General features: G+C 39.3%; 1 pseudogene; it reads left to right on the top strand.

Moving 5' to 3' along the window:
• Nucleotides 1-16,597, top strand: part of LOC147435088 (uncharacterized) — a 68,716-nt pseudogene extending 52,119 nt beyond the window's left edge.
• The last annotated feature ends 9,688 nt before the right edge of the window (nt 16,598-26,285 follow it).

The following is a 26,285-nucleotide window of genomic DNA, read 5'->3' as shown; positions in this document are numbered from 1 at the left end:
TTAATTGATTCCTCTTCTTCAAAGGAGCTTCATACCAATACAACTAGCTAATTGCACTTCTAACTGGATGAATTAAAGAGATGAAAACTCTAAAATCTTGCAAAGTTGCAATTAGACTTTCTTGGTTAACAACAGTCATAGAACTCAATACCAAGGCCATAAACACCTTGATAAGATTTGTGGTGATTAAGCAATATGGAAAGAAGGTATGTAAGCATTTAGGAAGTAGTAACCTATTTACTTGATTAAGAATTAGCTATGTAGACTTGCATGGAAGAGAGAGAGAGACAAGATGGAGAGCTTCAAGATGAGCCTATGTGTGTGTGACAATTTGAGGCTAGATCAGCCATGAATGAGGAAAATTGACCCCCCCCCCTCTCTCTCTCTCTCTCTCTCTCTCTCTCTCTCTCTCTCTGGTTGGGGGGAGTTTGGAGCTTCCTGGATCGCCCCTTTGGGGAGTGGGAGGTGTGGCTCAAGTAGGGGGCACCTTTTTTGGTCCTCCCACACCTTGTGGCCGGCGGTCTCCCCTTTGTCCCCTTGGTGTCCTCTCTTGGCCACACACCATTTACCCATAATCCCTTGGCCAAGTGAGTCGTGACCATTCACCTTGTGTCTGAAGGCTTTTGGGACTCGTTGCGGACATATTTCAAAATTAATTTAGTCTTTAAAAATCTCGTTGGAATTGTTATTGGCATTTAGCGGCATTTTTGAAACTTATGCATTTAAATTTTGGAACTCTCTAGGTCTCAAATCCATTTTTTGGCCCATTGTACAAAAAAGGTCCTTTTACTATTTTTATTTTCTCTCACTAGGATGGCCAATTCTAGAGAGAGAAAACACATTTAAGTAGACCAAAAATGAAAATTGGGGGCATGACCCTACCCTTGAAATCATAATCATCCTTGACTATGCTTCTATTTGAGAGAGATGGAGATACATTTGGTCCATCAATTTTTTGCTCAAGATCCACTTTTAGCACACTAGACATTGTTCCAATGTAGATGACCAATCTACTTGGTAGTTGGGAGAAAATATGCCACATGTATGTCAACCAATCCTAGCACTAGCACCATTTTGTAGTAGATTGCAAGTCTACTTGTTATCGTACTCTAGAGAAAATCCATCGCGAGTGTGCAACATTTGGTATGTGTACACACAGTTACATTTAAACATTAATGAAGAATGTCAAATAATAAATTTCAAAATAGAGAATCATGTTATCCTTCACTACATTTTCTTTGGAACATCAAGGTAAAAACATTAGGGCATTTTATTTAATTCATTGTAGGTGGCTACAAGTGACATATTATCCTTTAATTATAGCTCTTGCATCCTCAAAATGATAAATGTTTGAATTTAATGAGATACTTAGGTAGCACCTTACCATTGTCTAGCACCCTGTCCTCATGGCGGATGATATGCTCAGGTTGCAAAATCTCTTTAACCCCTTCAAATTCTAAAGGATCTTTGGTTATTGACTCATGTGATGGATCACCCTTGTAGACCTACAATAAACTTACTTGGAATGCATTATGAACTGGACAATGAGAGGGAAGCTAAAATTGATAAACCTTTTCATAAATTGGCCATAGAATTTGAAATGGTCCATAATACTGCGTGCCAATTTTTCATAGTATTTTTGATGACCTGTGAGTTCTCCATGCCATTTTTCTTTTGTTGGGTGATGTAGGTGAGCTTTTGGAAACTTTAGGAGAACCCAATCATTTGCGTTGAATTGTACAGGTCTTCTATGCTTATTGATAGTAATTTTGTGCTTTTAATGTGCTACAGATGTAGCTTCTTTGATCTTAGAAAAAGCATCATGTAAGTCATCACTATACTCATCAACAGAGCCAAGGTCTTCCCATGCAATTTTAGAATGGGACCAATTTTTCATCTTCCTTTGGTCACCTCAAAAAGTGCTTTACCAGTAGAACTATGCACAATTTTGTTGTATGCATATTCTACTAAAGGTAAATACTTCTCCCATTGATTGCATTGATTTATTTCCATTACATAGGCTTTTAGTAGATCAAGCACAATGGAGTTCACAATTTCACTTTGTCCATCCGTTTGAGGATGATACGCAAAAGAGAAATTGATCTTTGTGTCAAAAAATTTAGAAATTTATTCTAGGATCTCAATCAAAAATAAAATTGGTTGGCAAACCATGATTCTTAAAAGTTTGAGAGATAAATGATTGTACCATGTGTGGTGCCTCAATAGTATTTTTGATAGGCATGAAGTGAGCTTGCTTGCTAAACTTGTCTACTATTGTCCATATTCTTGTATTCCCATGCATAGAATGTTTGGTAAGGAAAAGATAAAATCCATAGCAATATTCTCGCATTAGAGAATTAAGAATTGGAAGTGGCTAGAGGAAACCAAGTTGCTTCCCTAATTCATATTTGATGTTTTGGCAAATATTGCATCGAGCTACATATTCTTATATGTCCTTTCTCATTGTAGGCCAAAAAAAATATTTCTCAATTGCATTCATTGTTGCCTAAATTTGCTATGCCATAATGGAGCATGAAATTCATACATGACATATCCTCTCAAATGTTTGGTAACATATAGCCAAGAGCCATAGAGAAAATAGCCATCTTGAACCACATATTGTTCTCGCATGTTTGCTAATGCTATGGCAGATAGGACATTTCAAAATCTTGGTGCAATAGCTTACTTACCTACCACAAAGGTAAGATCATTGTGAGAGGCTATTGACATAGCATTGTAGCGAGGTCTATGTGAGAGTGCATCAGCTACTTGATTGTGCTTGCTAGGAATGTGAGCAATGTGAAAATGAATTTGCAAAATAAAATTTTCCCACCTCATATTTTTTTCAAAAATCTTGGTTTGAGTCATGAAGTGTTGAAGCCTTTGGTTATCCACGCGGTTGATGAATGGTGTCCTAAACAAATAATTCTTTCACATATCCAAGGCATGTAAGACAACTAAAAGCTCTTTTTTTAAAATGCCAAGAACTTGCTAATTAGAGTGCATTCAATGACTCTCCTATGCTATGGCACGCCCTTCTTGGAGAAGCACCACTCCAAGGCAATCACCACTAGCATCACAATGGACCTCAAAGGGCTTTGAGAGGTTATTTATTAGTCCATCAATATTTGACATTCTTCTTGGTCAAACCATGTAGTGGTCTTGCTGTGTGGGAGAATTTTGCAATGAATCTTCTATAGTATGAGCACACTCCAGTGAAACTTTGTAGCTCATGTAGATTCCTTGGTTCAATCCATTCATTTATTCCCTCATGCTTTTGTGGATCCTTACAAATGCCATCTTTGAGATAATAGGACCTAGTTAATGAATCTATTGTAAGAAGAATTTACTCTTTTTACGGTTGATGAATAGTTTGTTCTCTTGTAGTGCTTGAAACATTGCTTTGAAATGTTCTTTGCGTTCTTCTAAGGGTTTAGAGTAGACTGTGATATCATCAAAGAATACTCCTGTGTAAGCCCCACATACACAAAAGATTCTTTCCATCATTTGATTGACTGTGGTTGGAGCAATTGTTGGCCCAAATAGCATAACAAGAAATTCATACAAGCCAAAAGTTGTTCTAAAGGTTGATTTAGAAATACTATATGGTACAGTTTGTATTTGGTGATGGTTACTTTTAAGGTGTATTCTATTAAAATAGGTAGAACCTTGTAGCTTATCAAACAAATCCTCAATCCAAAAATCTATTTTGCACTGTCAACTTGTTTAGTACACAATAGTCCATACACATTACATATGAACCATCCTTTTTGCACACTAATATATAGAGAGAGCAAAATGGTGAAGATCTAGGTCTTACCATACCCTTTTGCACAAGTTCATTAGCATGTGACATAATCTCCTCTTGTTGAGTTGGTGAGACCCAATAAGGGGGTTTGCTAGCAGGACAGCTTCTTAGAATGAGCTCAATTCTAAGATCATCATCCCACCTTTCGAGAGGAAACTCTCCTAGGATGATGATCCTTTTGTAAACTTAGCGTATGCTAGCTAAGGTAATTATAAAAATTACAACCTACTACTCTTGAACACAAACCCACATGAAAATTATCCTCATGAAAAAGACACATGCTCTATTTCATATTACCTATTCATGTGTATGCTTCACATTTTTGCAAGTTTTGTACAAAAGGAAAATCTTTTAAGGCTATAAAAAAAATAGGCAAAAGTTGTGTGGGATTCATTTGCAACTTTTATGAAATCAATTTACGACAAAGTAAAACTTGCATCTCAATGCAATTTCACATACTTTTATGTGTATATGGATTGAATCTATTGATTGATTACTTAAGGTATCAATGTTTGATGTTTATGCAAGCTATAATTTGTAAATTGTGTCAAATCCTCAAAATTGCGAATATTGAAATTCTCATTTTTTAATTGATAAGAAATTTACCTTAAAATTGAGTTTGCAAATGAGATTTTTTATTCATAATAGCTATATGTATATAAATACTTCATATGGATGTATATGGAAAATTAATAAGCTTACTTTAACTTGGTTTTGATAAGGCTATTGGTTTTGCAATAAATATCACAGCACAAGGTTTCTATAATAAGCTTGATTTTGCAAGATATGTTTGAGTTTGACACCTTGAAGCATGTTTAGTTGGCTACTCTTGACCTATAGATATAATTTAGAACTTAATTGTTGTTGCACGTTAACTTCATCATGTTGGGGAAAGAGGCTTCAAAAGACTACAAATTGGCCCTCTGTCAGCTATTTTTAGCATTTGGGTTTTTTTGCTTGTAGCACATATTTGGCATTAGAACTAAGATGTGTAGCTTAAAGTCCTAATAAAACAAGTGTATTGCTATTCATAAATCCTCAAAGCTATGCAAAACCTAAATTTGTTAATTAGTTATAAGAATTTTTTGAAAATTTTGACAAAAGTGCTTTAATTTTTGACAAGTTTTTCAATCTAGAATTTTCCAACAAAAAATTTATATTGCATAGATTTTGTAAGAATAAAATTTGAATAGAAGATTCATCTCATAACTTACCTAGAGGATAAATATGATGTAAAAGAAATGTTTCTAGCTTCACCAAATAAATATGACAAGTTGGTAGGAAAACAGGACACTTTAGTGTCCTAGGACATTTGAATGTCCTTTTACAGAACTAGTGTTAATAACGTTTTTAGAAATTTTAGAGAGGTGGTCATACGGTCAAACCATGGTGCTCCAAATAGCACATCCTCATTCTTGAGTGGAGAGATAAGAAAGTCCTATTTGTCCGCATATTCTTGCACATGAATAATCTCCCAACCAAAGGTGTAATTGGGGCGTTAGGGCCTTCAAAGAGTCTTTCAATAGCATGTGTGTGTCCCATGTAATGAGCATGTATCCCTAGCTATGATGCTAATCAGATATCTAATTAGCTGTGGAACTAAAATGAACGAGGATGACTGCATCATGCTCTCTCAATTTGCCCCATGCATAGCATAAGGGACATCCTGGTGGAAGACCACTCTCTTTGTGAATAAAAACCATTGTAGCTCTAGGGGGTTCCTTCATTGCATGCTTTTGAGGGCATGTATGATAAGAATGACTTTGTTCATCACATTTAAAATGGTTATCTTCATGATAATGCTCTACTTCTTCAAGAGATATCACCTTCGTAGCAAGATTTGTCTTTATGCTTCCTGCTTTTGGTAGAGGTAAATGGATGTGGATTTTTCCCTTTCTCTTGCACTTTGTCTCTCCAATCTTTAGGAGCCCAACACAAAAAATTGCTTTTACTCAAAGAAGTTAATGCGCTTGTACACTGTACCTTTGAGATGTAAGTCCCAAAATTTCTCCACATACTTTTGCATGTTCTCTCCTTCATCAAGATTTAGGCTTTTCCATGCCATAAGCACTTGATTGAAAGCTTCATGTGATAAGGATTGCTTCATGATAGCAACTTGACATGTTTTCCAAGTCTTTGGAGCTTCTCCTTTTGAGCATAGGCTTGCCCACCATTTATGGGCTGATTTTTGGAGATGCATGGCAGCATGCTAGAATTTGGAAGACTTTGAGAAGTTTTCATCTCCAAAGACCGCATCAAATTGCTGGATGAAGCCTAGGACCTTGTCCACATTGCTATAAGTTCCATAAAAGGAGAGGAAGGTTATGCTTTTTCCTCCTTCCTTGAACTTTTTAAGGGTAGAAAACCTCTTCTAGGCTGCATGCAAGCATTAATGAACTCTTTGTTTGCACACTTTAAGAGAATTCCTATCCAAATAGGAGGAACTCCCCAATTTAGATGAGCTTAGAGATGGTGGATAGCTAGATGTCTTTTTCTTTCTTTGATTGTTTTGAGTCTTCTTCTTACTCTCCTCTAATCAATGAGATGAGCAAGTTCTTGAAGATCTCCGTCCATATGGTGGTGGTGGAGATCGAGGGACTTCTTTGACATTTCCTTGGATGCACATCTACATCAAATGAAATAGGAATGTCTACCTCATTCACAAGAGATTTCTCTCTTGTGTCTTTACACTTCTTTCCCTTTTACCTCACAAGGAGGGCTTCTTCCTCTTCTTGTAGTAGAGGAGTACTTCTTTTGCTTGATTGAATTTCCTCTTTTGGAAGTCTCATGACAAGAATTTGTAGGAGAATTCTCTCTTGGAGCCTGAACAATTAGGTGCCTTGCTTGCATTTGTGTGTGGAACCTGTTGAGGATGGTCCACTGCCTTAGAAGCTAGCATAGCAAGAACTCAACCAACAACATAATGTCAACCAAGAATGGAGCAATGACCTGCAAGCAAGTGGCTACCAAAATGATTTACTCAACCTTCTATGACAATCACTACCTAGGAATCTATCCCGACTCATTATGTACGTGATAATTGCTATATCTACGACGCATCCACCTCTTGAAACATAGAAATGATGTTGAATTGCTACAAACTCATGGGATAGTCTCTACTCACCTAGAGGACACTAACCTATGGACTTGAGCCCTATATCTTGCCTGTAGACACTTGCAATTGCAATTGCCTATGATGTCTAATAGAAAAATACAAGTCATTGATTCTAACAATTAATGTGTCTAAGGTGTAGCTCTTCTTGCAATTGTTTTGTAGACATAAAGCAATAAGCAATCGAATACACAGTCTGAGAGAAATCTCACTTGAAAGATCGAGGAAGAACTCTTCGCAAGGAATCTAGATCCACGCGTGCTTGGCGTCGATGTGTAGCTCTTTCCGTAGCGGACGCATTGATGATGTCCTCTTTGCAATGCCATTCTTATAGAGCACATAGAGGAGAGAGAAGATCCTTTCACACACACGACACAATAAGTTCACAGATAAGTCTAAATATTAGATTAATGAAAAAATCTCCTTCAAAGGTTACAAGGGTTTGGCTTATATACCTCAATTTTGAGTTGGGTATTTTAGCCTAAGAGATGAATAATTTACAACATTGAGTACATCTGGCTCTCCAACCTCTTTTTTCATTACACGGATTTTCTCGGGATTCATATACATCATGAGGATTTCTTGTAATCAATGACTTACAATAATCGGCTTAGGCAAAAATTTATATGATGAATTATTATTCCTCCGTTGACTGCTTAGATTTGGCGTGTGTTGGTCAACCGCTTTCTCGCATTCTTGTCGTCCTCGACAAGACTTCTTGTCTTTTGCAAGGTTGTCCTTTGCTTTGCTTGAAGGTCATTGGCCTTTGTAATAGCAGATCCTTCTCATTGATTTGCACGTTCTCTTTAGAAGATACTCATGTTTACAAATGGTAATGGACTTTTGTAGACTAGACTTTTGTAGATTCTGTTTTTCATTTTGGTACTTTTATAGGCAAAGATGATGATTGTTGTTGATGCGTACCTCTTTGAGTACTTTGCTCCTTGTTGGCTATTTTGACCTCAATTTGTGTGTTAGTTATCAAAGAGTGTCTAATGCTAGTGCCAATTATAGGAGACTCTATACGTATTTAAGAATTTTCAGTAAAATCATGTTGTGTGATAAATAGAGTTTTATGGGTACCTCAAGGAAATATTGTAGCACATGCAATATCCAAAGACATCTCAGTAGCTTCCACTTTTCTTAGAAGGATGTTTGTAGAAGCTCCTCCACTCATTCTCACTATGCTCAATGTGTGAGTGTTTGTCGGACTTTTATCCTTCTCTTATCTGGACTTAAAAATGTAGACTTTGACTCTTATGCTCACCTATTCCAACATGAGTGACACAACATAATTATGCTCAACTCTTCCAGCTTGAGCAGTACCTATGATAGTTAAGACTCTTAGACCACAGAAAATATCACATAAAGCTTTGGGACTAATGCCTTGCTCATTTAGTGGTGTAGCTGCACGACTTTGACTTCTTATGCCATTGATTTTTAATGGGAGCTTGGGCTTACTTGTTTAAGTCCTTTACCTTATTGTAAAAAATGTTCTTGAAAACTTGGCCTTTATCATTGTGATGGTCTTTAGATGCCACAATTTTTGTTTGATAAGTTGGCACACCTTGATCTTCCTAGTTTTTTGACAGTAAGGATATCTCTTTGAAGCTCCATGTTAGATTGATAATGTTAATTTCCTCATCTATCCTTGATTTGGTAAGCGTTGTTGTCACTCTACCTTTTATCACCTCTAGTTGTGTAGATATGAGTTGATAAGCTCCTTTGTTTTCCTCCTTGTTGATATTAGTGTTAGTTGATTTTGTTAGTTTGTTAGTTTTTGATAGAAACATTATTCCACATATTCTCATTATGCAGCATTGCTCCCCCCTCTCGTGGCTAACTTCTCTAGAACAATTTGAAATTATGACTTTGATGGGGTTGTATCTCAATGTCACATCGTAACGTTATTGAGTATTGTGTTTTGTACAATTTAAACATTGACCAGATTGAACTTGTGAAGAGCATCTCCATTGTTTGCATTCCTATCATGGTGCAATCTTCCTACTATCAATTGCACGAACTTGCAAGACATGCATCACTTCAAAGAGGGAACTGCCATTTTGACGTTGATGGATACTTTGTCATCAAAGGATCCAAGAAGAATCCTTTTTTTTCTTGGATGTCATTGTTAGTTGACTGTAAAATGTACCTTATTGTGTATATCAACTTTGACTTCTACATTGTAAGTGAGCTTTCATGTCCAGCTTCATTGGGAAATAGGGGTTTAACATGCCATTCTTTGGAGGCTCATCTGTGCTTGAAAATTTGTACTTGTTTGATAAGGGAGCTTTGCATGATGCCAGCAGATTGACAATAATTGGAATCCATATTTGAGCGTGATATTTTTGTGCATTGTATAAGCTCTTGAGTATCTAGATTTGCTTGACAGACTTTGGCAATTGTTGAGATACCTCTTGTGTTTTTTGCTGTTGGTTTTGTACCTTAGGGAGTTGTGAAACTTGTTTCTTTGGAATCCAAATATACTCCTGCTAGTATTGAGTTGAATGAGTTTTCTTGGTACCCATACTTGCTTTGTTTAAATTATTGGAGTGCTTGCTAGTGCGCTTGATGGCAGCTTTTTCTTCTCTCGCTGGTTCTATTGTTTTGAGTTTTTGGAGTGGCTTGTTTGGGGATCCAAATATAGTCTTGATGTTTTTGTGCTTGAAGAACTTTCTTTGGTATCCATACCTATTTGTAAGAACCCTGTGGGTGTGAATATGGTTGTTTATTCTTGTGAGACCAAGGGTTCTTCTTTGTTCGTCTTCTTTTTTAATTTTATGGTTGGCATCTAGATGTTGGAGCCACCGCTAGTTCTTTTGAGGTTTTTTCCTTCTTTATCCAAATTTGTGCTTGACCAAGTTGGCTCTTTGGTATCCAAATTTGATGATGTTCTCCAAGTTGCTTGATCTTTTGGATAGCCTTTGTTGGTTGGTCTTTTGTAAGGGCCATCTTTTCTATATTGGTTGCCACTTTTGACGTTGGATTCACTTTGGCATTTGGCAACTGCGATACTACTCTTGCTGTCAATTTGTATCTTCACGAGGAGGTTGTTATTGGACCAAAGAAAATGTGTGATTTCCTTTAAACGACTAAATATTTAGTGCCTTGTGTGACCACACAATTTGAGCATTGTAAACCCTTTACCAAGGTTGTCCTAATACTAGTTGATATTTTGTTTGTGTCTAGGACAATAAAAAATTGATGTGTACACATGGTAGTTCCTAGTTGTAGCGGAATTAGAGCCGAGCCTATGACATTAGCTTGATCACCTTTAAATCCTTGGGTGTCTTCTTTTGTGGCTTCTAGCTCCATCTCAACAAGCTTGTTATATAAGCTTAAGGAAATCAAATTTTCTCGTGCTTTTGTGTCCATTGTTGCTAGTGCTTGCACTTTATTATAACCAGCTAATACTTGAATGATTTGTTTGATACTAATTTTTTGTGGCATTTTCTGTTTGTCCTCTCGCTTGAATGATTGAAGAGCCTGCTTTATCTTGTCTTCACAAACAAGTTGAGATGATCTCCTTCCTTTGTTAGCACATTAAAACCATAAAAGGGAATCACGTCATAGCCGTTGTCATCACAAAACTTTGTGGTTGGACGATCTGATGTGGCACATACACCTAGTGTTGCCAAAATGTGTTCCCATCCAAATGGTTCTAATTCTTCTTCTAGAAAAGGTTGAAGGACATAATCCTTGTCTTCTAGCATATTTTCTAGGATGTCCTCTTCTCTTTTCAAGCTTCCACACTCTAAGGCTCCACACATCCATAGCTCCTTGGGCTTACCCAACCATGTTGGAAGTTCAAATCCAGCTACAACAGAAGAATCAAACTCCTCCATTGTTGTTTGGTTTACATCATTATAACTTTGGTCTTTAAGGTTTATTCTTGTGGTGGTTTCTAGATGTTGCAGGTAAATATGATCATAACCCCAATCTTGGACCATTTTTAGATGTCACATGAATGGTCAACCTAATATGATATTGTAGTTGTTTTTCTTGCCAAAATCTAAAACAACAAATGTGTGCCCATATTCAATACCGCAAGAAGTTATAGCTACTTTTTCTAGAAGCCCTAGGGGTTTTTGCATGTACCCATTTGCGAGTTGCAGTTTCATTCTTGTTGCCCTCAAAGCTAGTTTTCCCCATTTTTTCCATATCTCTTTGGTTGCATGGCAACACCAGCTCCACTGTCTAAGATTTCCATGGTAGTGACACTTTGGAACTCTACCAAAAGAGTTGTACTACCATCCTCTCCTTCACAATACTCTCCGACCTTGTTTAACGGCACTGGCCTTGTGTTTAGCTGGGGATTCTCAAGCTCTTCAATCCCTTCCTCTATCCAAATTATTGGGTTCTTAATGCCAAATTTTTCCAAACATTTTCCTACTATATTCCACATGTTTGGTCATATTCTTAGCAATTTAGCTAGTGTGATCATACAATTCACAAGAGTTAATAGAATGTTTATCAAACCTTTTGAATCCATGACCTTTTTGGATGACAATCTTTGAGATGGGACTGCTATGATGTTCGACTTAGCTCCGTGCTCTTCCATATACGAGGGTAGGGTTCTCAAGGAATGGGGCTTGCTGTCTACCAATGAGACAAATCCTTTATCTCCCAAATATGAATTCAATTCTAAATCCTCTTGAGATCTTGCCTCAAACTCTTTGATTAAACAAAGGAAGGCATCTCTTCATGTGCTTGACTAATTAACTCGATTGCTTAGCTCATTGGTTTCATTTTCCTCACGGATCTGTTTCCATAAATCATCTAGACCATCCGCTTCCCGGTATCCCTTAGGTATGGTAGGATAAAGATACCCAGATAAATTATCTGTGGTATTAGCAGTTCTAGGCTTACTCTCAATAGACAGCTCATCTGGCGGGGGTGAAGGTATTTGTGCATCCGTAGGCGCAATCCGTTCCTCATGCTGTTTTATTATCTCCTTAGCTTGAGGCAGCTCATTAGCTAGGGATTTTTGATCTTGCTCCCTACGTGTTTTCATCCTAGCATTCCTAGCCTTACTAGCCTTCCAACTATTCTATTTACTCTGTGGTTTCTTGCTAGGAACATCTAATTTTGGCTCATCAAGTACCATCTCTTCAGCAGCTTTTTGATTTTGTGCTTTGGTTATGGTCTGAATAGGCACCGCATTGTCATTCTCAAAACTATTGGGTAGTTGTACAATTCCCTTAAGTTCTTCTTGGCCTTTCTAGCATTGATTGGGTTGTGTATACAATTGATTATCATATGGATTTTGGCATAGTCAATGCAATAGCCATTAATTTGTATCATTTTAGTGCAAGGACACTCTGGTTTTGGGGCTTTTGGCCTTTCTTGAGGATTGTGAATGGGTTGTGACAAGGTCAATCCTCTATTTGCAATGAATCTTGGTGTCCTTTTATCCATATTATATATTTGTTCTTTTGGTTGAACAGTCAGTATTAGGGTTGAAGAGGTGTTATTGAGGTTGGTTGTACATATGTTCTCCTCATATATCCCTAGTTGTAGTAACACTCTTTAGCTGTATGGTTTGTCCACTTCTATTCAATTTGGCACCATCTTGGTTTTATATGATCAGGCTTAACTAGAGGAGCAAGTCTCTAGGCTAGTTCCTCTACAAGCTTCTTATGTTCATTGGATACCATTGATTTTTTTGTGGGTTGTGTCCTTGTTGACTCACTCCTCTGAGAAGATGAGCCATCTTCACTCTCCTTATCATATCCTCTCAAAGTGGGATAAGAGTAACTCAGCATTTGTGGTACTATTGGTGTTATGGGGAATAGTGGTGGTACATATGGTCCTGTAGTGATTGGAATTCCACCTCCATACAAGTCTTGTTCTATGTTTGCATTTGGGTATAAGCATGTCTTTTATGTAGCTGCACTTTGATTAAAGTGAGAAGAAAAGATTGGCATTTCATCTCTTTCAACCTGGCTTGTCGTACATCTGGTCATATTGATGGTGACTTTTTGCACGCACCTCCACTCGGTCTCTTCCCACGGATATCCCCTCTAACTGTGCAAAGCTTTTTTGTGCATGGACTCCCTCTAGCATTTCTATCCTACTCTAGCATTTTTCTAATAGTAGTATTTAGCTTGTGATTTTTATTTTATCCTTCAAAAACAATAATAAAAAACCATAAAATTCATCTCAATAAGTGAGGACTTTTTTCACATCAATACCTAAATTTTTAGTATTTTTGTATATTTTATTTCATCATATTTATTTATTTTCTCTATATTTCACTATATTTTATTCGCTAGTTTCTATTATCTTTTATTTGCATATTTCTCACATTATCCTCACTTGGACACTTGCAAGGAAGGTCAAGGCCACACATCATGCTCACATAAGGCATCAATGAGTCACTTTTGGAAGCATAAGGAAAGGGAAGGTCATATGGTCCACCAAGAAAACTTTGAGTTGTGGGAAAATATATATTTATTTGCTTGAATTTTAGCGTCTAGCTTCCATCCAAATTTGTCAAAGTGACGTGCATAAAAGATGTAGCTCATGAGCTGAGGTATTTGCACATATTTTTATTTTATTTTTTGGAGGTCCAAGCGAGGAGCTACGCCAAAATGGTGGGACCCAGTTGGCAGCTCACAATGATGATAGGTTTGCCTACCCTATTTTCCCTGTTCCCACACACACACAACCACTTTACCCTCTACTCTCTCTCACCCAACCTTGTAAAAATCCCTTTTCTCTCACCATTGTATATAAATAAACCTTAATTGTCACATCATTGATCTCTAGCTAGAGTGCGCATTCACATGGCTAGCGGCATCTTTTAGGCCTAGTCATCACTTGGCCATCATGCAAAAAACCAAAGTGATGGGGAGGAGCTTCATCATCACTGCACCATCAGCTTTGAAAGATTTAATTTTAATTAGCAATTAATCCTATCCTAATCAAGCTTCCCCTTCCTATATAAAGAGGCCTCTTCTACACACAAAAAACACGCAACACACTATGCACCTATACACTTAGCACACACACACACACACCATCACCGTCATGCTCAACTTGAGCATCACCTCAACACCCCAAATCTATGGAAGATGCAGGATGGATTTACAAATAATGATGGCAACAATCCTTTCACGATTCCTCGTCGTCAACTCCCATCTATCTACCATGTGCGCTACCACCCTCTCTCTTCTCTTCCCTTTGCCCTATGATCCTCATTTCATTGCAAGCAATTAGCTTGCACCTCCTCTGCTTGATGTACCATCTAAATAAGGCTGAGATTTTGTAAGTATCAAGCATTCTCCATTGTGTTCATGTTCGATGTGCAGATTTTCCACCTTGTGTTGTGCTTGGAGCGAGCCATTGTATGCAGTAGGGTGTGCGGATTTGCCACCCGTTTTGTTGTGCTTAAATAATAGTACACTCTCTCTTCCTCTCCCTCTCAAGTTCATCCTCTTCCGCTCTCTCCCACAACACTCCTCTCTTCTAAGCATTGTTGTGCATGAGTTATGTGTGATCGTGTCCTAGCCACGTCCTGCTAGGTGGTTCCCCCTATCTTTTTGGCAGATTGGTCTGTCCTTTTTCAAGTGAGGAGGATCGACAGGGAGGTGTAGAGGCCACCCCCCGATGGCTCTGCATTCTGGCCCTCATTTGGTGCCCCCACGGAGGAGCGCCAGACCCTTCAGTTTACAAATTGACTATGTGTCTTGTGAAGAATGGATGAGTGGCGCTCAGAGTTTGCATCTTAGACCACAAAAGAAGAGGAATGACTAGAAGCTTTGAAGGCCATCATTGAAGAATTGTATCTAGGCCACACCGTTGTCAATATTGAAAAAGTAAGTAATCGATCTCCTTTGCGAGCTCGTCACCCTACTCGCTCTAATTTCACCACACAAAGACCCATGAGAAGAAGTGCATGTTATTGCCACTCTTGTCGACCACACATCACAAATGAGTGTCGTGGTAGGAGATAAAGAAGGGCATGTAATCTTTCCTTTGACATTTGCACTGGCACTATCACATTGGTGGGTTTCCATATACCCCCAATTTTTCCCATTGTAGCACCACAGTCAGAACCGCCATCACCACCAAAAGAAAGCTTACACAGTTTGAAGAGGTTGATGCGATCTAGTGGGCCCACACTCTCTTTGTCTCCACAGAGTTTTAAGACACCAAATTGCCACCATTTCATGCAAAGAGGTAAACCACTCAAGATACGGTCACCTACTCCAGGCTGTTCTATGTGTGAAGAGTGTGCAAGCAGCACAAGCACTTCATAAAAGAAGTAAGAGGTAGACAATAGTGAAGGTGAATGGAGCGGTGAAATTAGCCTTCTCCACAAGGGCGACCATTCTCACCACAACAGGTTCAATCTGTGAAGATTGTCTTGGACAAAAAGATGTTCTTCCAACAGATCATTATGGTAGTGTTTGGCTATGAGCGACTTCACGAGATCAACAATTCAGAGGAGCCATTTATTCTATCTTTAATCCACCACCATCTCTCTTTTCATATTCTTATTTACATCCTTGTATAGCATGGGTTTGGGTACTTGATTATGTAAAAAAATATTAAAAAAACAAAAAAAATCTTCCCTTTTAACTCTGTGATGGCCAATATGGCATTTCCTATCTTTCATGGTAGGAGTGATGAAGATGCAACGGATTTTATGGATAGCTTAGAAGTAGAATGTGTGGTTTCAAGGAGAGATGATGATGTCTCTCATTTACAACTTTTTCCTTTATTGTTGAAAGTAGAAGCTAGGACTTGGTTCAACACTTTGTTGCCTGCAGTTAGAGCAGATTGGGGTGGTTTGAGGATGGCTTTCATGCAAAGGTTTGGAGCTCAAGAGACTTCTTAGAAGATATGGGAGAAGCTTTGCGAGCTGAGGTTAGCTAATGTGTTTGAGTATGGGGAGTATGAGTTGCAGTTTACGGACCTGTGGGATACGTGGGTAGCAACATTAGCCATTGGGGAAAGGGCACCGGACTTCCTTAAAAGGGATTGCTTTGTGGCTGGCTTATGCCCGCCTCTCAAGGATAAGGTGAAGGAAAGGTTCCCAATGACATTTGAGGCAGCAAGGGAAGTGGCCCGCCTAAAGGAGAGGAAGTTGAGGTATCAATTGGCAGCACCAAGAAGCAGATCAAGAAGGAGACGGAGGAGCTCAAGCACCACCAGGTAATGTTGCTCCACCCCATAGAGGTCCAGGAGTTGTCGATCAAGAAGAGTTGTTGAGTAGAATTACGAGTCAATTGGAGGATTTGTCCCTGCACCTAAGTAGGGCCCTAGCACCACCCGAGCATGGAAGAGGACAAAGAAGGCAACCGCAAGACTACCTTTGCTATAATTGCAAGGAGGAGGGACATCAAATGTACTTTTGTCCCCACCCAAGGAGGAATGCAAACTATAGAGGACCCAAAAACCAAGTGTCACCACCAAGGGGAAGGAAACAACAACACTATCAACCACCCATACTAGTATAGCAAGCACCACCTGTGCAAATATTGAGGCCGCCACCACAACAACAGCCGCCCCCACCTCCTGCACCAATTTCTCCTTTACCGATAGTACCTGAGAATAGGACTGTGAGTATTATCAGTCTGGATGCAAAGGGAAAAGCAAAGGTGGATGAAGAAGAGGAGATCTTGCCTAAGGGTAAGGGTAAGGGTAAGGAAAAGAAGCAAGAGGAATAGGATGCCATGCCAATCAAGAGGGCAAGGCAAGAGGAAACGGCAAACAGTGAAGCTGACACTAGGAGTAAGACAAAGGAGAGTGCTCAAGTTAGCAAGAAGAAGACCAAGCCTCGACGAAAGCTAACCATCAAAGATTTTTCTTTGAGTGAGTCTTCTCAACCTTATGGTCTAGTTGATGATGTGTCTACGTAGGGCCCCAAGATCACTTGGCCCTAGCTATTGTATTTGTCTCCAAAGGTTCAAAGACAGTGGTCAAAGATGGTGAGTATTAGAAGGGTGAAAACCAAGGCTATGGGCCTTGTCTTAGGGAGAATTTTGAAGGACATAGTGCCAGTGGTGGATGCCTATGTCAAACAGTCAATGTATCTCCAACGTCTATGTAGACGGTGGGTGAAAATTTGTGTCATGAGTGAGCAAGTTTTTCATCATCTCGGCTTAAAGATAGTGCACCAACACCCTACAAAGCAAAGATGGCCAACATTAGGAATTGTCAATGGTGTAAGAGTGAAGGTTTGTGAAGTAGAGGTTGAGGTGGATGTTTATGTGATGCCTATCACGGGGGAGGGCTACCCTATAATTTTGGGAAGACCGTGGTTGATGGCCATGCAGGCTAGGAAAGACTGGGGAACTAGGATGCTTGAGCTGAGTCCACACAAAGGGAGTGGGAACAAGACCAAGGTAGTGCGCTACGACATGAAGACTAGCAAGCAAGGTAAGATGGAAGTAGAGACTTCAGCAGACGAGCTTACCTCATCCATCTATTCAACCACCACCAAGGAGGATTCAACTACATTGGAAGAGAGTGACAGCTCAGGAGAGGAGGTAATAGGTCTCATCTTTACAAAACCAAACAAGGTGGATCCTCCAGATATACCAAGGGTAGATGAAAGCAAGCTAGCCAAAATGCTAGCTAAAGACCTAATGGAGGAGGAGAAGCAGGCCTACTTGACCATGCTAGAAGATTTTCCAAGACTCTTCATCGAAGGGTATGATCAGACCACGAGAGTCACTGTGGTGCAACACCACATCAATTTGAAGGAAGGCATTAAGTCCACCGTGCAACGGCTTTGATGCTTGGGTGTGATTCAAAAAGATGCACTACTGGCTGAGGTAAGAAAGCTTCTAAATGCAGGTTTTATTTACCCAATTGAGGATTCAGAGTGGGTCTCTCTAGTGGTAGTAACTCCAAAAGAGAATGGAAAATGGCAAGTTTGTGTTGACTACAAGCCCCTCAATGCAGCAACCAAGAGGGATCACTTCCCTCTACCCTTCCAAGATGAGATTCTCAATGAGGTAGCAGGATATGAAAGGTACACTGTGTGTGATGGCTACTCAGGCTACTTTCAGATAAGGATAGCAGAAGAGGACCAAAAGAAGACCACTTTCGTAACACCATGGGGGTGTTTTGCTTATAGAGTGATGCCTTTTGGTCTCACAAATGCTCCTGCAACTTTTCAACGCTTTGTAACTCGTGTATTTTAGTCCTTCTTTGACAAGTCCATAAGGGTGTTTATTGATGATTTTTGCATTTACAGCTTGCATGCTCTCCACATTGAAAAGGTGCATGAAGGTTTGTCTAGGCTACAATCCATGGGTGGCCAACTAAATATCACATTGGTGAGGCCCAAGTAACTCTACTTGGCCATGTTGTTTCTGTAAGAGGGATTGAGGCTGACTCTGGTAAGATACAGGCTCTCACTACATTGGCTTCACCTGCAAGTGCCAAGGAACTTGTCTCTTTCATTCAAAAAGTTAGGTACTTGAGTAGGTTCATTCACCTTCTCTCTTAAGTGGTTTTACCTTTGCAACAACTCACCCATAGCAACACCTTCATTTGGAGTGATGAAAATGAGCAGCAATTTAATGAAGTAAAGGAAATTCTTAGCTCTCTTCCTACCATTGCACCACCTAGATGGGAGGAGACCTTCTATGTGAATCCTAGTGTGGGAGGTGACCGTATAGGGGTTTTTTTAATGCAAAAAGATGACTCCTTTATGCAACCTATCTACTTCATTAGCAGGGTCATGACCACAGCAGAGAAGGACTATATTGCAGTGGAGCACATGGTAATGGCTCTCATGTTTGCAGTTGGAAAGTTTAGATCCTATCTCTTGCCTAAAAAGTTTATCATTCTCACTTTGGAAGAAAACTTTCCTCTTGTTCTACAACACATGGATGTGTCTACTCATATCTCTAAGTGGTTAGTGCGTCTACAAGAGTTTGAGTACACGATGCAGGTGGAGAGCTCAACATGGGCGAGTCTAGCAGGCTTGCTCACACACAGGTGCTATGAGAAAAATCTAAAGATAAAGCCAATGATGGTAAAAGTGGAAGAGGAGGTAGCCAAGCTAGGTGAAGTGCATTCACTCTACTTTGATGGAGCCTACAAAACAAAGGAAGACAAGGCGGCAATGGGAGTAATGATCTATGATGAAGCAGGCAAGAAGGTATTTGGTAAGGGACTAATGCTTAAAAATGTCCACTCCAACAATGAAGCCGAGTATGCTGCCTTAAGTTTAGGCCTTGAGTGGTGTTTAAATTTAGGGATCAAGTGCTTAAATGCTTTTGGGGATGCTATTTTGTTAGTCAAGCAAGTGCATGGCACTTGGGCATGCAAGAACCAAGCATTACTAGTGCGACTACGCAGGGTCAAAGAGCTTCTGAAGGGTTTTGAAGTAGCACGCTTGCTTCATGTGCCAAGAAAGGACAACCAGGAGGCAAATGCATTAGCAAGTGAACAATTACAAGAGGTCACAATGGGGGTTGTAGCTCTCCAACAACCTCAATTTCAGGGGAGTGATTGTATGCCTGACATTCTACATCTTAGCTGAAGGATTGAGTAAAGGCCAGAGACAATGGCTAGTAAGAAAGGTCACAAAGTTTAGGTTAATAAATGATGATCTCTACTGCAAGGGTAAAGATCAAGTGTTATAGAGAGTGCCTTTGTCTTGTGAAATTCAAGATATTCTCTTTAATTGTCATTCAAATGTTTGTGGTGGGCATTTCTCACATGACATCACTAGCAAGAAAATACTTCAAGCAGGTTTTGTTTGGCCTAGTCTCTCATCAAGATGTGCAACATTGGTGTCAAAGCTTCCATAGATGCCAACTAGCAGGAGATAGAAGCCTCACCTATGAACCTTAAACACCTATCCTAGCTCATGGGACTTTTGAAAAGTGGGGGATTGAATCAATAGGTCCTCTCCCTAGAGCAACATTGGGGAAGCTCTACATCATCATGGGAGTAGATTACATGATCAGATGGGCAAAAGCCACCACCACTACTAGGATCACAGCGGTAGAGGTTGCAAAGTTCATTTTTGAGCATATTTGTTGCAGGTTTGGAGTACCCTTGGAGATTCTTTCAGATAGAGGGCTAGGTTTCAGAGGAGATCTTGTGGGAGAGTTAATGAAGAAGCCCAAGATAAAGAGGAGGAATTCCACCCCCTATTACCCTCAATGCAATGGTCTAGTGGAGAAAGTCAACGGCATGATTTGTAAAATCATCACAAAGCAGGTGGTCCCCAAACCTAAGGAGTGGGATAAGCATCTAGAGGCTGCGTTGTGGTCCTATAGAACCTCTTTTAGGAACTCATTAGGCTACACTCCCTATCATTTGGTGTTTGGAAAAGAGGAAATACTGCCCATAGAAGTGCAATTAGCAAGCCTGAGAGTGCTAGCAAGTGGTAGAGAGACCCCAAAGGAGAAATTGCAATAGCGGATCCTTGACCTAGAGAGACTAGAGCTTGATAGAACAAGTGCTATTGGGTTCTATGCTACACAAGCTGAGCGGCGCAGAAAAAAGTTCAATGAAGTCCTCAAGGACAAGGAACTCAAAAGAGGAATGCTGGTTCTCCGCTACAACAATTGCTTCGACAATAGGAAGGACAAGAAATTCTTATCTAGATGGGAGGGACCCTTCTTGATAAGAAAGAAGTATAGCAATGGTAGCTATCAACTGCAAGAGATCAATGGAAGGCTGCACAAGACTCGAGTGAATGGCTGGAGACTAAAGCCTTACTTCCAAAGGTTTGATTCAGAGTTGTGGTTTGAGCTACCACCAGAGAGAGAGGAAGAAGAGGAGAATGGCTCCTCTTCTATTCAACATTATGAAGAACTAGGAGCAGTGCTAGAGGCATGAATGCCTCTAGCTTTTGGGGGAGGGCTAATGATGGTGGCTTTTTGCATGCACCTCCACTCGGTCTCTTTCCATGGATATCCCCTCTAAGTGTGCAAAGCTTTTTTGTGCATGAACTCCCTCTAGCATTTCTATCTTACTCTAGCATTTTTCTACTAGTAGGAATTAGCTTGTATTTTTTATTTTATCCTATCCTTCAAAAAAAATTAATAAAAAACCATAAAATTCATCTCAATAAGTGAGGACTTTTCCACGTCATTACCTAATTTTTTAGTATTTTTGTATATTTTATTTTATCATATTTATTTATTTTCTCTATATTCCACTATATTTTATTCGCTAGTTTCTATTTTCTTTTATTTGCATATTTCTCACATTATCCTCACTTGGACACTTGCAAGGAAGGTCAAGGCCACTTATCATGCTCACATAAGGCATCAATGAGTCACTTTTGGAAGCATAAGGAAAGGGAAGGTCATATGGTCCACCAAGAAGACTTTGAGCTGTGGGAAAATATACATTTATTTGTTTGCTTGAATTTAGCGTCTAGCTCCCATTTGAATTTGTCAAAGTGACATAAATGAAAGTTGTAGCTCATGAGCTGAGGTATCTGCACATATTTTATTTTATGTCTTAGAGGTCCAAGCAAGGAGCTATGGCCAAAATGGTGGGACCCAGTTGGCAGCTCACAGTGATAGGTTTGCCTACCTTGTTTTCCATGTTCCCACACACACACAACCACTTCACCCTCTACTCTCTCTCACCCAACTTTGTAAAAATCCCTTTTCTCTCATCATTGTATATAAAAACACCTCAATTATCACATCATTGACCTCTAGCTAGAGTGCCCATTCACATGCCTAGAGGCATCTTTTAGGCCTAGTCATCACTTGGCCATCATGCAAAAAACCAAAGTGGTGGGGAGGAGCTTCATCATCACTGCATCATCAGCTTTAAAAAGTTAATTGTAATTAGCAATTAATCCCATCCTAATCAAGCTTCCCCTTCCTATATGAAGAGGCCTCCTCTACACACAAAAAAAACACGCAACACACTATGCACCTATACACTTAGCACACACATACACACACCATCACCATCATGCTTAACTTGAGCATCACCTCAATACCCCGAAGCTATGGAAGATGAAAGATGGCTTTAAAAATGATGATGGCAACAATCCTCTTGCAATTCCTCGTTGTCAACTCCCATCTATCTACCATGTGCGCTACCACCCTCTCTCTTCTCTTCCCTTTGCCCTATGCTCCCCATTTCATTGCAAGCAATTAGCTTGCACCTCCTCTCCTTGATGTATCATGTAAATAAGGCTGAGGTTTTGTAAGTATCAAGCATTCTCCATTGTGTTCATGTTGGGTGTGCAACTTTGCCACCTTGTGTTGTGCTTGGAGTGAGCCATTGTATGCGTGTAGGGTGTGCGGATTAGCCACCCCTTTTGTTGTGCTTAAATAATAGTACACTCTCTCTTCCTCTCCCTCTCAAGTTCATCCTCTTCCGCTATCTCCCAGAACACTCCTCTCTTCTAAGCATTGATGTTGTGCATGAGTTATGTGTGATCGTGTCCTAGCCACGTCCTGCTAGGTGGTGCCCCTTATCTTTTTGGCAGATTGGTCTGTCCTTTTTCAAGTGAGGAGAATTGGTAGGGAGGGGTAGAGGCCACCCCCCAACAGCTCCGCATTCCGGCCCTCAATATCTACAAAAGGATTGGTAGATAAATGTGCCATCTTCATCTCAAGATAGTCCTTAACAAGCCCACCTTGGCTTAGTGCAGACAATCTCTTTTTACCCTTGATCAGGTCTCTAAAAGGTCAGGTCTTGGTGGTCCTCTGAGCTCTAGATACTGGTTTCGGGTACCCCAAAAGTTTGAGTTAACAAGCCCACCTTGGCTTAGTGCAGACAATCTCTTTTTACCCTTGATCAGGTCTCTAAAAGGTCAGGTCTTGGTGGTCCTCTGAGCTCTAGATACTGGTTTCGGGTACCCCAAAAGTTTGAAGTTAGCAGTCCTATCAAATTGCACTCCCTTTGCTCACAAGCTTTCTTCCTCGCTATACCTGACTCAATTCTGAGTTGTGTGTCAAAAGTTAGAGTAGTTTTGATGAACTGCACTTGAAACAACACTCAAAAAATTTCAAGATCAAGGACTTTTGCTTGTATCTTGAGACCAAATGTGATCCAAATTTGTTGAAACTTGGTCATTGCGCTTATTTTATAGTGCTTAAAACTTTTGTAAGGTCAAAAGTGAAGTTTGGCTCTATTTAGGCACTGGAGACATTATATGTGTATAATGTCTATTGTGGCCAAATCAAGTGGATTTTACCTCAAAGGATCTCTATCACCTTGGTAACTCTCACCAACTCTCAGATTTTAATTTGAACCAAGTTTGTGTAAGTTAGGGTCAATTCTAGCCTAAATCTAGCCCATTTTCTATCTTTTGGCTCTTTGTAGCCCAAATGTGTTCCAAATTTGATGAAAGTTTGCTTTTGGATGTTTAGGTCCTCTAGATCACTTGGATATGCACAAATGTCTGATTTGGAGTCAATTGGGCCAAAAATGCATCATACATGTAAGATGTCTTTTTCCACTGAACGAAAATATTTTTGCATCCTTGTGCTTGTAATGATGTGCTGACACTTCCTATACAGCCAAAATTTCAAAAAAAAAGGCTAATTACACCAAAAAGTCATCATACACATATGATGTGTTTTTTGTCTAAATAGAATGAAATTTGCTCAAGAGGTAGTCCACCTCTCAAGGAACTCACAGACAGTTTCAAAAATCAATTTGAACACTTTTTGTGCAAAATATGGCCAAATTAGGTGTGCACTCTGTTTGGAATTATTTCTTGGTCTTTTCAAGCTCAGGATTTGCTCTAAATGCTATAATATTTTGGTTTTGGACTTCTCTAATACTCTAAGACACTAGGGAACACTCACTTGTACAATTTGAATTTATTCTGGCCCAAAACACATCATACACGTATGATGTCTTTTTTCTCTATTGGGCATTTTTTGCTTCCCAAGGTTCTTCCCTATGTGTGCAACAAGAATATGTCCTCAAAACCAACTTTGAATGTCAAATTTGTACCAGATTCACCACTTTTACTGTTATTGGCTGAAATTTTGCAAAATTCTTCTTTAATTTCCACTTTAGGTCTTCTTTAATTTCCACTTTAGATGTCTGGATGAAGTGATATTCTGCAATCAAGCTCAATACAACTCCTAAAGTGCTCTTGTGCTGTCAAATATGCAGATGGGTCCCAATTTTATGCTGGAGACATCATGCGCATATGATGATTTTCTACTCTATTTTTGGAACTGTTCTTACCTTAGGTACCCCTTATGCTCGGGATCAATAATATGTGGTCAGCACAAGGTTTAAAGCCCAAAATTACTTTGGAACACAAGTTTTTATGTTTAAGCCTCTCTGAATTGCAATTTCTTAATTTTCTCTAAATTTACAAGTTCAAATTACTTCAAACTTGATGAAGATGCTTAAATCAGTGTGTTGAGTCAACATGCAAAGCCAAATGTTCAATTCGATATAGGAATTGGCTCTAGAGACATCATACACGTATGATGTCTATTGCAAAATTCTCAATCTTTTGCATTCCCAAATTTTTGTTTGTGGTCTCTACAGTTGCTTTAATGGCCTGTGCCCTATTTTTATCTCTTTTCAAGCTCAATCGAGGCGGTTTTTTTTTTTTGCCGCTTTAGTCTTCTCGTCTCTTGTGTTTTGACAGCTTTAACCCAGCCAAAACTTTAGTTTCAAAGTGATTCTAGGGTAAAATACCCTTTTTAAACACTCTGGTGCAGTCAAACTTTCAAAATTTGGTCTCAGGGTGGTCCTAGAGACATCCATGTATGATGTATGTCACCTCAGATTTCAAATTTGTTTTTATTTCAGATTCACCTCATCATCAGCAACATGCACATATGATCACAACAAAAATTGAAACTCAAATGAGTTCACAAACATAGGTTTTTGCTTTTTCACGCACAATGACTCCGTCTTTTGGCTTTTGGTCACCAAATCTATGCCAAAAGTTCCACTCAAGGTGTTTCTAGGGTAAATGATACCTTTTGAACACACTAGTAACCTCAAATTTTGCAAAGTTACCTTGCTGTTACCCCTAAACACATCCTACACGTATGATTTTCTCTGTGTGCAGAATTGCAGTTTTTTATCACAAAACTCTTTGATATGCTCTTTGAAGAACTCAAAAGTAAACAGGTATGCACTATTTCAACCTAAACTTTGTTTAATGCATTTCTCACTCCAAAATCAAACATTTTTCATGACTTTCAATGCAAACAAGCACATAAGCAAATCAATCAATGATAAAGTCTCTAGATGATATTCAAATCAATTAATTAAAGCTACTCCTAAGCATAAAAAATGGGATTTTGCAATTGTGAGCAGAAAAGTGCTTCACTGCCACACACAGATTAGCAAACACTTTTATCACCTCAACAACCACTCAAACACTTTTAACACCTCAACAATCACTCAAACACCAACATCTTTAGAAAACTAAACTAAAATTGTCTAACGAGGATGACCCAAGCAAGCGCACGATCCCTATCACCTCTCTACTTATACTAACTAAGAGAAAAAGAATATACTCTAACAAACTAGAGGGACTCTCACTTAGTAGGATTAGTCAAAGATCACCTGCTTAGGACTCTCGTCCCCGACAACAGTGCCAATGTTGAGGACTGTCCACTTCTTTAGACGCTAGCACAGTGAGAGCTCAACCAACAACATAATGTCAGCCAAGGACGAAGCAATGACCCACAAGCGCATGGAAACAAGAAATTGATTGAGTTCTTGCTAGAACAACGAGAATTCAACCAATAACATAATGTCAGCCAAGGACGAAGCAATGACCCACAAGTGCATGGAAACAAGAAAGTGGTTTTCAATGGCCTACTCGACCTTCTATGACAATCACTACCTAAGAATCTATCTTGACTCACTATGTACGTGACCACTACCATATCTACGACGCATCCACCTCTTGAAACATAGCCAAATGATGTCAAATGGCTACAAAACTCACGAGATAACCTCTACTGATCACCTAGAGAACAGTACCCTATGGACTTGTTCCCTATATCCTACCTGTAGACACTCAGAGTTGCAATCACGTATGATGTCTAGCAGAAAAATATAGGTCATTGATTCTAACAACTAATGTGCCTAAGGTGTAGCTCTTCTCGCCGTGATCATGTAGACATAAAGCAATAAGCAAACGGATACATAGTCTGAGAGAAATCTCACATTAGGAAGAGAATGGGGTCTAGGAGGGTCTCTTTATTTGGAAGTTTAACGGAGTCAAACCTTTAGTATTAAGAAATTAATGAAAGGATACATTTTGAATTCAAATGTACCAAACGGCTAGTTTATTTGAATTCAAACTTTCCCCCCAAAATCAAATTTAAAATCTAATGGGTAAAACCATATCATGTACATATCTATGGAAAGAGCTCAATGTGTAGATTACAGATCTATACTCTCCGCGCAAATCGGAGA

Source organism: Adiantum capillus-veneris, chromosome 19 (assembly GCF_014529385.1).
Source record: "Adiantum capillus-veneris isolate H3 chromosome 19, ASM1452938v2, whole genome shotgun sequence".
Classification (NCBI taxonomy): domain Eukaryota; kingdom Viridiplantae; phylum Streptophyta; class Polypodiopsida; order Polypodiales; family Pteridaceae; genus Adiantum; species Adiantum capillus-veneris.
The sequence above is the reverse complement of the archived record's forward strand: the minus strand, read 5'-3'. Positions and strand labels throughout refer to the sequence as shown.